Below are 12,929 nucleotides of genomic sequence, written 5' to 3'. Positions count from 1 at the left end.
AAACAATAAATCTACGTAATTTCAATAGGCAAAAAACAGGCTTCCCACATCTAGTATGTAAATTCAATTTTCGTGAGAAAACCTAAGCCACACAGGTACTACGTTCCAGCAGAACAAATCGTACCGAAATGCGCTTGGGCAAAGTGCGGGACACCGGAAAGATTTCCCTTCATTTAACACTTTCGAAATAAAAACACTCCACTAATAAGTTATTAGGGGGTGAACAAAATTACATTATTGTCAAAAGTTCGCAAATTAACCACACTAATGCATATATAATTATCAAGCATCTTTACATTTTTCTGTACTATACACCACCACCTATAAGATACATTAGCTCAACCATTAACCCCAGATAGTTTAACAATTCTTAATTTTAATTTTAAATAATTATGTTCCGATCTTTAAATTTACGATAATCAATTGCTTAATATCTAAATGTCGGTGGATGCACAGTACAGGCTGAGAGAAGGAATGGCGGCACTATAGAAAGACGAGTGTCTATTTATCTACTGTTTAAAAGAAATTGTGTTCAAATGCATAGACTCTTTACGTTAAAGAATTCCAGTACGAAGAATTTATTTTCTCCCTACTGCCCCCACCCCTCCTTGACTGTGATGATTACGTACCCTATCAGGAATATTGTTTTCACACTAAAAATGCAATTTCATTCGTAGATATTACTACCATTATATACCCGTATTGGCGAAAACATAGTATGGTTATTCTCAATATGGGCTGAGAAAAAAAATTATACACAGAAAATAATTATAATACCTGTGTTGGTCTTTAGAAAATATTTTTGTACACATATAATGACATAGGACTACTGAAAGTAAGTTCAATCATGAATTGTTTTAGTGGTGAAGGGGCAACGTTCCTTATATTTTGATTTTAGACATTTGGCAACTCTATTTAATACCCTAAACATAATAATCATATAAGATGCCTCTCTGTTTAATTAGAAAACTCAACAATCTTCTACTTAATATATATTCTATTTAATAGAAGAAGAATTATATACTTTTACAATAAAATTCGAAAAATTAAGCTTCATAAAAAATCTATTGGTAACTTCATGATAAAAGAGAGATGGTTACTGTAATTCGGCGACACTAGTACAAATTCAAGAATGTTTGTATTAATATTAAAAAAAATAATTATGTATTAATTTAATACTTTTTACGTTTTAACAATACTTACCTTTTTATTATTGAATACATATTTTTTTCTTTTAATTGAAAGACAATTTTCTACACAATGAGATGATTATTTCATTTTTTTTTCTGACACGTTTTTTGGTATGCCACGGTTTTCTTTTTCTCTGTCCATCATTTATTGAACGTTTTATGTTCATTACACAAACTACAACAAAAGTGCAACAGTTGATTTGAGACATGCTTGCAGGCACTGAGAAAATATACGCGATATGTATTGAAGTGCAAAGCGCTATTTCTACACAAGAAATTCTTGAAGCAGTTCTTTAAATTAATTTTTCACTCTGTTCGTAGCAGGACGAAAACTGTAAGATTTCACAAGGTAGTTTCTTGATTTCACTTCGGCAATAGACCATAAAAGTACACTTAACAAAGAAACAAACAGTAATACGCTCCCTCCTTCTTATTCGGAAATTTGTCACTTTATTTTACCGGTAGGTGGCAGGCAAATTCACACAGGTGATAACGTTCAGAAATCGTCATGAATTACATGTTTGTCAGATTCAGCACCCTGCGAGATATTAGGACAAATTCATTCAACACTGAAAATGTGAATATTTATTAATTAATGGGTCTACGATGTCCATAATATATTGATTTAAGCATATTGCACATGGGAGATATCAATACTATAGAGATTATAATTACTTATTATTCTTTCACATTACATGCTGATTCTACATCATCTTTATTTTGTGATATATATATATATATATATATATATATATATATATATATATATTCGATTTTACATTTTGAAGCTAATTTTTAATTTTTAATTTGAGAAAATTGAAGAAAATGTAGTTGTGAGTACAGGGATCTTGATCATCTCACGGTTATTGGGCTCATTCCGCTTCGGTTTGCGTCAACGCTACACCTTGTAGTTTGCCATTTTCGTAAGACTGTCCTTTTTCACCATGAGAATACGGGACACTCGATCTCTCCCCCCCCCACAAACATTCCAACACAGTAAATTTTTGGGAAACATTTTCATTGCATTATATGAAATGGATACAAAAAGTAACGAACAATGTGTAGTGCAATCTGTTCTTAGGAAACATTATGCTTTTGGAGAATTCTTATAAGCGTTTTTTATTTACGTGGGAATTTTTTCGTCTGAATAAGCTTCAAATTGGAAGGAAAAGTGCACTTCATTTTAGGCATTCTTATTGATACAAAAGGGGAACATTTCACTTGTGATGCATTATCAAAAACAGCTTAGCTCGTGCAGTTAAAGATTTCAGATTCCCTTGACTGCCAACGAACAACTGCAATTCTGCGCTGTGACTCTAGTCTATTGGTTTGCTCGCTATGAAATCGGTGAGAGAGGTGTGTGATAACTTGCTTGAACCTGTTTCATGTTACAACTTATTGTTTATTCACTAATAACAAGTTTTCCAGTCGATAAGCTTATATTGACAGCAGAAATAGGATGGAACAAAAATACGGGACATTTGCTTGTCTCGACTGAAATTATGGGGACGCGGGATACTCGAATCCAAATCAGGCTTACATATTCGGTACAACATGAAGTAATTGACACAAATTTTGTGTTTGAGAATCATCTATACTCGGCAGCAGGAGTAAAAATGAGGGGGAACGCGAGGGGACGTCATCCTCCCACCTCCTAAAATATGTACGACGCCCCCCCATTTAATAAAAATTTACAATGAGCCAGTGGCGTATTTAGGGGGGTGGCTTCCGGGCTTAAGCCCCCCCGAAATCTTACTTAGTATACTAAAGTAAATGAAATATCTTTCAGAATTTTCACATTTCTAGGCAAATCCTCCCCGAAAGTTAACAAAGCCCCTCCCGAAACAAAATCGTAAATACGCCACTGCAATGAGCAAAGATAGGTAGGGGGACGGCGTGACGTCATGCCACTATCTACCGCCCCCTACCGTTTCAGATCAACTTTTACCTTGCTCAGCAGTGACAACAATAAAGGGGCGCGATCGCGTGGGAGGTGGACATAGTCTGCCTCTAGACATGTATTGTAGTATAGGTTAAATAGTATAAAAGTAGGTTTTTTCGGTATACAAAACAAAAGAAAAAACTTATTACTTATACTTACACTAAAAGTACTTATTCGGTAAAAATACGAATTCATACATTTTGTGGACACTGATCCAAAAAAGTCAATATATTTTATTTAGTCAAACACTTCCTTGTACGCCCATATTTTGAGAACTACATATAATGTAGCCAAATCAAAATTAACAATTTACTCAGTATGATATGGCTATTCCGTAAAAAAAAATATATGAAACCTCGATTTAGGTGCCTTTCAAAAATTTTGTGGTCCCTGATCCACAAAGTTGAATATTTCTCATTCAAAAATTTTTTTTGTACGCCCCATATTTTGAAAACTACATATAGTGTAGAAAAACACTAACACTAACAATTCACTCAGTGTGATGTACTTATCCAGAAAAAATATGAAAACTTGATTAGGTGCCGTTCATATATGTTGTGGTCCCTGATCAAAAAAGTCAATATATTTTATTTAATCAAACTTTTCTGTACGTCCCATATTTTGAGAACTACATATCGTGTTGCCAAACCAAAACTTACCATTTGCTCAGTGTGATGCACTTATTCAGTAAAAATATGAAAACTAGATTTACGTGCCGTTCATACATTTTATTGAGCCTGATCCAAAAAAGTCAGTATATTTAATTTAATCAAACATTTTCTTGTACGCCCCACAGTTTGAGAACTACATATAGTGTAGCCAAATCAAAACTTAGAATTTACTCAGTATGATGTGCTTACTCCGTAAAAAATATAAAAACTTGATTTAGGAGCCGTTCATAAATGTTATACCCACAATATTTTGAGAACTACACATAGTGTAGCCAAGCCAAAGCTAACAATTTACTCAGCATGATGTGCTTATTCCGTAAAAAAATATTAAAACTTGATTCAGCAGCCGTTCAAAAGTTTTGTGGCCTCTGATCCACAAAATTCAATATATTTCATTTAATCAAACATTTTATTGTATGCCCCATATTTTGAGAACTACATGTAGTGTAGCGAAATCAAAACTTACAATTTTGTGTGATAGTAGTAATTGCGTCACCTGAGGACACTTTTGGCCCCTGGGTCCCTGCCTCAGGACCCATGGTCCCTAGCCTGGGGTCAATGACCTACGGCTACTTAGGACCACCCCTCTAGATTTTGGCAGGGTACCTTGGCCCACCCCCTAAATTTTGGCAGGGTACATAGGACTACCACCCCTAAATTTTGGAAATTGCCAAATCTAAAAATTGGGTGTGGTAGCATAGAACCATAGTATGTACCTCTATTAGTATTTGGGGTCCACCTAGTTCCCTTTCATGGGTAAAAAATTGCCAAAAATTCAAATTTCGGAGTTTTTGACCTAATTTATCCCCTTTGATTCGGTCTTATTACCCTATATAGTTATATGGGCGTATACAGGGGACCATTCCCTTTCATAAGACATGGGTACATTAATGCACCCCTTTAAAATTTTTGGAAGGGGAACCTGGCCCACCACTTAAATTTTGGAAACTGCCAAATCTAAAAATTCGGTGTGGTAGCTTAGGACCGCAGTGTGTACTTCTATTAGTATTGGGGGTCCACGTCTTTCCCTTTCATGGGTAAAATATTGCCAAATTTTAGTACAACCACGTGTTTGGTTTTGTCCTATGTTATCCAATTTCATGTGGTCCTATTACCTTATATGGTTATATGGGCGTATACAGGGCGTATATGGGCGTATATCTTATATGGGCGTATACAGGTGTTCACTCCCTATCGTAAGACATAGGTAATTTGTGCACCTCTTTAAACTTTTGCGAGGGGTACCTTGGCCCACCCCTTAAATTTTGGAAATTGTCCAATTTAAACATTTGGTATAATAGTGCAGGACCCTAATATAGATCACTATAAATTGGGTGGTCCACCTTGTTTCCTTTTAGGGGGACAAAATTGCCAAATTTTAGTACAACCACGTGTTTGTTTTTTGGCTCATTTTATCCCCTTGGATGAGGTCCTATTACCTTTTATAGTTGTATGGTCGTGTATAGGTGTGCATTCCCTATCGTAAGACAGGTACTTTTGTGCACCCCTTTAAATTTTTGGGAGGGGTACCTTGGCCCACCCCTTAAATTTTGGAAATTGCCCAATTTAAACATTTGGTATTATAGTACAGGACCCTAATATAGATCACTATAAAAATGGGGGTTGCCCACCTTGTTTCCTTTTAGGGGGACAAAATTGCCAAATTTTACTACAACCACGTGTTTGTTTTTTGGCTCATTTTATCCCCTTGGATGAGGTCCTATTACCTTTTATAGTTGTATGGTCGTGTATAGGTGTGCATTCCCTATCGTAAGACAGGTACTTTTGTGCACCCCTTTAAATTTTTGGGAGGGGTACCTTGGCCCACCCCTTAAATTTTGTAATTTGTCCAATTTAAACATTTGGTATTATAGTATAGGACCCTAATGTAGATCACTATAAATTTGGGTGGTCCACGTCGTTTCCTTTAGAGGTACAAAATTGCCAAAATATAAAACGTAAGCAATACGTTGTACCATGTATTTGCTTGTCAACATCGTTCGTGGGTGCATACCTGTATTGATAAACAGTTTATTTGTGATGAAATGGACATTGAGTTTCCACCAATTGACATTGCAATAGTCCTTAAAAGACTTCAGTTAAAATTAAAACTATACTCTAAAAACAAACTAGTGCATGAAGTTCAAAATACATTATATCGACAATATCCAGATCCTATATCTGGTATGGATGTATGTGCAGTATAAAAAAGTGATCCATTTCAATGATTTGTGTTTTTCATTTCATGTACAACCCCCATGTTTTAACGTGTACTATTGCATCATTATAAAGTATGTTGCCAGATGTTTCTGTTCTAATTAGTTACGAAACGGTTCTTTATTAATAAGTGCACAAACAAAAAAAATTCAAACCAAAATTTCCCAAACAAAAATTTCGAAACAAAAACTTTCAAACGAAAAAATTTAAAACAAATATTTTCCAAACTAAAATTTCAAACAAAATTTTTGTTTTGAAACAAAAAAAGCTTTTAAAAAAATTTTCAAAAAAATTGAAAAAAATTTACATACAAAAATTTCAAACGAAAAAATTTCAAACAAAATTTTGAAAAAGAATCAATCAAAAATTTTGAAAAATATTCACAAAAAAAAATTTCAAACAATTTTCAAAAAAATTGAAAAAATTAAAAAAAATTACAAACGAAAAAATTTCAAACAAAATTTTGAAAAAAAATTAATCAAAAATTTTGGAACAAAAAATTTTAAAACTAACTCTATGTCCTATGGGACCCAAAGTTCAATGACGCGTTCACAAAAGCTCTCCTCTGACTTCTATCCTTAGCTAACTGCATCCAGTTTCTACTTTGTATTCCAATCTCTGCGGGATCCATCTTAATATTGTCCTTCCATCTGCGCCTAGGGCTTCCTAATGGTCGTTTTCCGATTGGTCTTCCAGTCAAGACTTTGAAAGCGTTTCTACTTTCTTCCATTCTAGCTACATGACCCGCCCACCTCAGCCTCCTATACTTGACGACCCTAACAATGTTGGGCAAACTATATAAACTAGCGGTATGTAGTTCCCCGTTATGAAGTTTTCGCCATTCCCCATTCTCGTTTCTCTTGGGTCCGAATATTACAAAAAAATACCAAAAATTCAAACCGAAAATTTTCAAAAAAAATTTAAACAAAAATTTTGAAACAACAAATTTTGAAAAAAATTAGAAACAAAAATTTCAAACGAAAAACTTTCAAAAAAATTCAAAAAATTTCAAATTTTCAAGCAAATTTTGAAACAAAAAATTCAATTAAAATTTGAAACAAAATTTTCAAACAAAAAGTTTAAAACGAAAAAAAATCAAACCAAAAATTTCAACTAAAATAATTTCACTTTTCACGGTTAATCGTCAAACATTATCCAGTTTTTTACTATTCGATTAACAAATAAACGGTTATGATCATATTTATCAGTGAGTACAAAATGTTGAACAAAAGTGTTCAAACCAAGATTTTTAGATGTTAAGCAAAACTAAAAACTGAATGCAACAAAGATATGAAAATCATCAGCCAATCAGATTGCATGAAAGATAGTGATCATCCAATCAAATTGCATCAACAATAACTTTGTTAGTTTCAGATTACTTCACCTTGTGATTAAATTTCAAAGTGTTGTAGCATGTATTGCCTTTCGTTTATAAGTCATAAGATTCAATAAGGTACCTATCAGATTTCTGAAATTTCTAGGTTAATTTAACCACCACCTCTGATCTTAGACTATGAGCTTAACTGAAGTTCAAAGTATTGTTTCAAATTTCGTGCCTCATACTAAAATTTTGTTTATCACAATCCCCAAATTTAAAGTATACCTCTCTCGATATACCTAAGTCTTAGAATTAATCATTTAATTACATGTTGTAGTTAGGTCTCAATTAGGTCAATTGTTTATCTCAGCAGAACCAACTGTTGTCTAGAATCGTGTTATTTGATAACTTCCAGGAATTTTGAAAAGGAAATGAATCCCTGTACACTATTCAATCACATGATACATCGTGTTGCTTACGTTTATATTTGGCGAGGATAATCAAAACCAATGACGTAATTTCATTTTGACAATTCTCAAATTATCCTAGAAAGTGTAAATGTACCAATGTCCTGGACTCCTAATCTAATCATAGGTCAATAACAGATCACGTGACCATACTCGTATTTGACAATGATTTAACCAGAGAATGAGATACCACCCATTTCTAAGAACAATTATTAATTTAACAATAAGAAATGTACCCCTCCCAAAATTTGATTGGTACACAAATACACCTGTGTCTTATGAAAGGTAATGAATCCTGTACTCATTCAATAATAAAGCCGTATCAAAAAGATAAAATATTCCATTAACCTTCAAAATTTGAATATTTGGCCATAAGAGGGACACCACCATTTACAGTGGGTCCTAGAAAACATTTACCGAATTTTGTTATTTGATAATTCCCAAATTTAAAAGGGAACATAAACATATAAAGGTAACAAACCTCTGTACATACCCATATAACGTGCTAAATCCTTATCAAAGGGGGTCAAAAACCTCCGAAATTTGATTTTTGGTAGTTGTTTACCCACGAAAGGGAACAAGGCTGACCATCAAATTTATAGTGGTATATATTGAAGTCCTGTACTATGATACTAAATGCTTATATTAAACAATTTCTAAAATGGATGAGCCAAGATACCCCTCCCAAATTTTTAAACTGGTGCATCAATGTACCCACGTCTTATGATAGGAAATGAACCCCTATACATGATCATGTAACCATATAAGGTAATAAGACATCATCAAAGGGGATAAATTGGGCCAAAAAGCAAACACGTGGTACAACATATTACTTATGTTTGTATTTTGGCAATTTTATACCCATGAAAGGAAACAAGATGGACCACCCAAATTTATCATAATACATGGTGGAGTCATGTACTATGATACCGAATGCTTAAATTGGAAAATTTCCAAAAAAAATTAAGAGGTGGGCCAAGGTATTCCTCTCAAAAATTTAAAGGGGTGCATCAATGTACCTATGTTTTATGATAGGAAATGGACCCCTATACATGATCATATAACCATATAAGGTAATAGGACCTCATCAAGGGGGATAAATTGGGCCAAAACAAAACACATGGTACAACGTATTGCTTGCGTTTATATTTTGGCAATTTTGTACATCTAAAGGGAACGAGGTGGCCCACCCAAATTTATAGTGATCTATATTAGGGTCCTGTACTATAATACCAAATGTTTAAATTGGGCAATTTCCAAAATTTAAGGGGTGGGCCAAGGTACACCTCCCAAAAATTTAAAGGGGTGCACAAAAGTACCTGTCTTACGATAGGGAATGGACACCTATACACGACCATACAACTATATAAGGTAATAGGACCGCATCCAAGAGGATAAAATGAGCCAAAAAACAAACACGTGGTTGTACTAAAATTTGGCAATTTTGTCCCCCTAAAAGGAAACAAGGTGGACCACCCAATTTATAGTGATCTATATTAGGGTCCTGCACTATTATACCAAATGTTTAAATTGGACAATTTCCAAAATTTAAGGGGTGGGCCAAGGTACCCCTCGCAAAAGTTTAAAGAGATGCACAAATTACCTATGTCTTACGATAGGGAGTGAACACCTGTATACGCCCATATAACCATATAAGGTAATAGGACCACATCAAAGGGGATAACATAGGACAAAACCAAACACGTGGTTGTACTAAAATTTGGCAATATTTTACCCAGAAAGGGAACGACGTGGACTCCCAATACTAATAGAAGTACATACTGCGGTCCTGAGCTACCACACCCAATTTTTAGATTTGGCAGTTTCCAAAATTTAAGTGGTGGGCCAGGTTCCCCTTCCAAAAATTTTAAAGGGGTGCATTAATGTACCCATTTCTTATGAAAGGGAGTGAACCCCTGTATACGCCCAGGGTAATAAGACCGAATCAAAGGGGATAAATTAGGCCAAAAGCCTCCGAAATTTGAATTTTTGGCAATTTTTTGCCCTTGAAAGGTAACGAGGTGGACCGCAAATACTAATAGAGGTACATACTATGGTTCTAGGCTACCATACCCAATTTTTAGATTTGGCAATTTCCAAAATTTAGGGGTGGTGGTCCTATGTACCCTGCCAAAATTTTTGGGAGTGGGCCAAGGTACCCCTGCCAAAATCTAGAGGGGTGGTCCTAAGTACCCCTAGGTCATTGACCCCTGGCCAGGGACAGTGGATCCTGAGGCAGGGACCCAGGGGCCAAAAGTGTCCTCAGGTGACGCAATTACTACTGTTACGTTCTTATTTCGCAAAAAAAATTATGAAAACTCGATTTAGGGGCCATTCAAAAATTTTGTGGACCCAGATCCAAAAATTAATTATTGCCTAGATCGGAATCTTTTGGGGCTTTTTCTGGTTCATTCCAAAATTCTTGGCTAAGATCCCATTCTTTTGATCCATTTTTTGGATTATTCCTAAAATTGTTGTTATTAGTCCTTTTATTAAAAAGGAGGATTTATTACAGTTTTCTTATTTCTCTGTCCTTAGATGAATTAAATATAAATTTTTCTATAAATAAATATTTTAAGAACAATTTTTTCTTAGAATATTAAGACAAATCGTTCAAATTACAAAGAAATCTGTTGTCAAGAAAATTGTTTTGTTGAAAAAAAATATTTACTAAATAGAAAAGAATGGGAAGCCATCACATATACTTTTGTAATTAATTCATTGTAGAGAATGCATTTTATATTGTAATTATGAAAGCATGTCTCGCGCTTTTCTTTCTTAAAATGCATAAATATACTTTTCAAAAGGAATTTTCTTGACAACAGGATTATTATGTATTTATCAGTACCTTTTTTTTTATTATTTTAAGGAAATGATGCTTTTACAAATACTCTCTATTTTATTTTATCCCTACTTTTATTTCGAAAATGAATGTATTTTCTATCATTTTAGAATTTTCTTTCTCTTCCCTACATGCTTGCCAAGACTCGGTGTCTTTTCACACAATAGTCTACTGAGGACGGAATTTTTACAAAAAATCACAAAAGAGTAGTATTTTTGGTAAGGTAGAATGCAGAAATGATGTTAAGACATTAAAAAAATAGGCATTCTTATTGGTTTGCTATAATCCATTAGAACCAATAGCGACCAATGCTCTAGTAGACTCATTTCTTCAATTAACCTACAAAGAACGTCCTTTGATGTGGATTTTATAAAAGGATTAATGTTATTCTCAAAGTCTTATTTTTAAATGTTTCTAGTAAAATTTTATATATTTAATCAGTTCTTGAAGTTTATCGTTCTTACGTACTATGTTAATTAGAAACGAATTTACGAAAATATCCTGGAAGCTCTGCTGTACACGCACACTCACAAAAATTTGTGGTTGCCTAACTTAATAGGATGTATACAACGTATATAAAATGAAATGAGATGAAGTCCTTAAGTCTGACCTCCCACGGTTAAGCCGCCTAGGCTAAAGAAGAAGGTGATGATGAGAAATGAATGAGATGGTGGAATGAAGTGGGAGGAAACGGGAGAAAGTAGTTATGCTGTCAAAATGTATATAAAGGTGCCGTACTAACCGTAAATTCTGTTATTTTAATGTATTTAAGATGTTTACACGTTAAAGAAAGTGTATGAATTTAATTTTGACGTGTGAAAGTATTTCATGATTTCTAAAAGTCTTTTTTTCCTTGAAAGGGTGAATGACATTTTGTGACCCTTGATGGTTGTTGTGTCCTCGTAGGTGCATGGTCCACGCAATATGATTGTTCCCAATGGTTCCCAGGACGCATCAAATGGCACCTGTAGCGTGCATAGCCTCTGTATTGGTCAGGACCCCTCCACCAAGATTGTGGTGTGAGTATGTTAAGATGTTAAGACCGAATCTGACCTTCCTGAGTTGATATCACTTTAATTAAACTGATATCACGCTGTACTAAGGGCTTCTAGCACCGCGCTGTTGCCAAATTAGGCCCGAAAAGTGTTGAAATTCGCTAAAATTTGTTTATTTATAGTATAAATTAGGCAACATTGGAAGATTTAATTAAATTTTGATATCAAACTCTAATTAATTTGATATCAAACTCTTATCATGTTAATTAATCTTTAATCAAACTGTATGACATGTGTACGACGTTTCCGCTGGCGTCATTACTATCTGGCTACCGTCAGGAATTTCCTTTATAGATACCGGCGCACTTTGTATGCTTGCCCGTTACGTCAAGCGTTAATGCAATTTGACGGTACTTTAACTTAAGAAAGAAGACACGCTAAAATCCTATCTCTGTTGCCCAATATATTTTATGTTTTTCGCGAGAAAAAGCAATATTTAGCAAAACATGTCCATAATGTATTATTTTTATTATAGTTTTAAAAGTAATCCGCACCGTTCTAACACCTAAAGAAAATTGTCTACACAGAATCTTTACTCGGGTACAATTGTACAATATACAACGGCTTTCTGGTAATGTTTGTGTACCAAAGCAAATTATCCTACAAACGCTTTCATTCAACAAAACCTCCAAATATCCGTAAAAGATGAACTGAGGCAAATATTGTTATTTCCTAAAATAAATCTACGCCATCAACAAAATTATTCCTAAAACCAAATTCAAAATGTATCTTAAAATCTGTAGGGCCAAGTCTCACAAATCCTGTGTGGTGAACGCTAAACTCTAAAAGCAAATTATAACCAACATGAAAATTCCACAAAGAGACCCATTCTTGTTAAAACTATCCGGTTTAAAAAACTCTGGAGTGCTTTTATTATAGGACATTGACTATAAATACCATTTACTAAATTTTAATTGCGGTATAGCTCCAAGCTTTGTCTCTTCAATATTACATTGGCTCTTACGTATTAATTTAAACTAAATCCTGTCAACTTATATTTTCTATACACTCTATGTACCAAATTTCACAATAGTAAATCCCCACGTTAAACGGGTTTGCATATCCAGGCTCCTAACTATGAAAACATTTACGATCACTCCAACCCCAATCATTTCACAGATTCAACCTGTTGCATATAAGTTATTAGGACGTAAAATTGAATGTACTTTATACGAAAAAAGACCTTTATGCATTGCAAGACCTGTAATGCCCAAATATTCACCACAA

The 12,929-nt window shown here is 34.1% G+C and overlaps 1 protein-coding gene across 5 annotated transcripts in view; it reads right to left on the bottom strand.

The window, feature by feature from the left end:
* Window positions 1-1,652, bottom strand: part of LOC145674387 (uncharacterized) — an 80,344-nt gene extending 78,692 nt beyond the window's left edge. For 2 of the 5 annotated variants that reach the window (XM_081744365.1, XM_081744366.1), the window contains exon 1: window positions 1,204-1,652. The gene's annotated coding sequence lies outside the window, so the exon portion shown is untranslated. The remainder of the gene's footprint in view (window positions 1-1,203) is intronic. The other 3 variants (XM_081744362.1, XM_081744364.1, XM_081744363.1) reach the window with 2 other exon arrangements.
* Window positions 1,653-12,929: the final 11,277 nt, after the last annotated feature.

The sequence above is a fragment of the Thermobia domestica genome, chromosome 17 (assembly GCF_964235325.1).
Source record: "Thermobia domestica chromosome 17, izTheDome1.hap1.1, whole genome shotgun sequence".
NCBI lineage: Eukaryota > Metazoa > Arthropoda > Insecta > Zygentoma > Lepismatidae > Thermobia > Thermobia domestica.
Note: the sequence above shows the minus strand (reverse complement) of the source record. Positions and strands in the feature narration are given on the sequence as shown.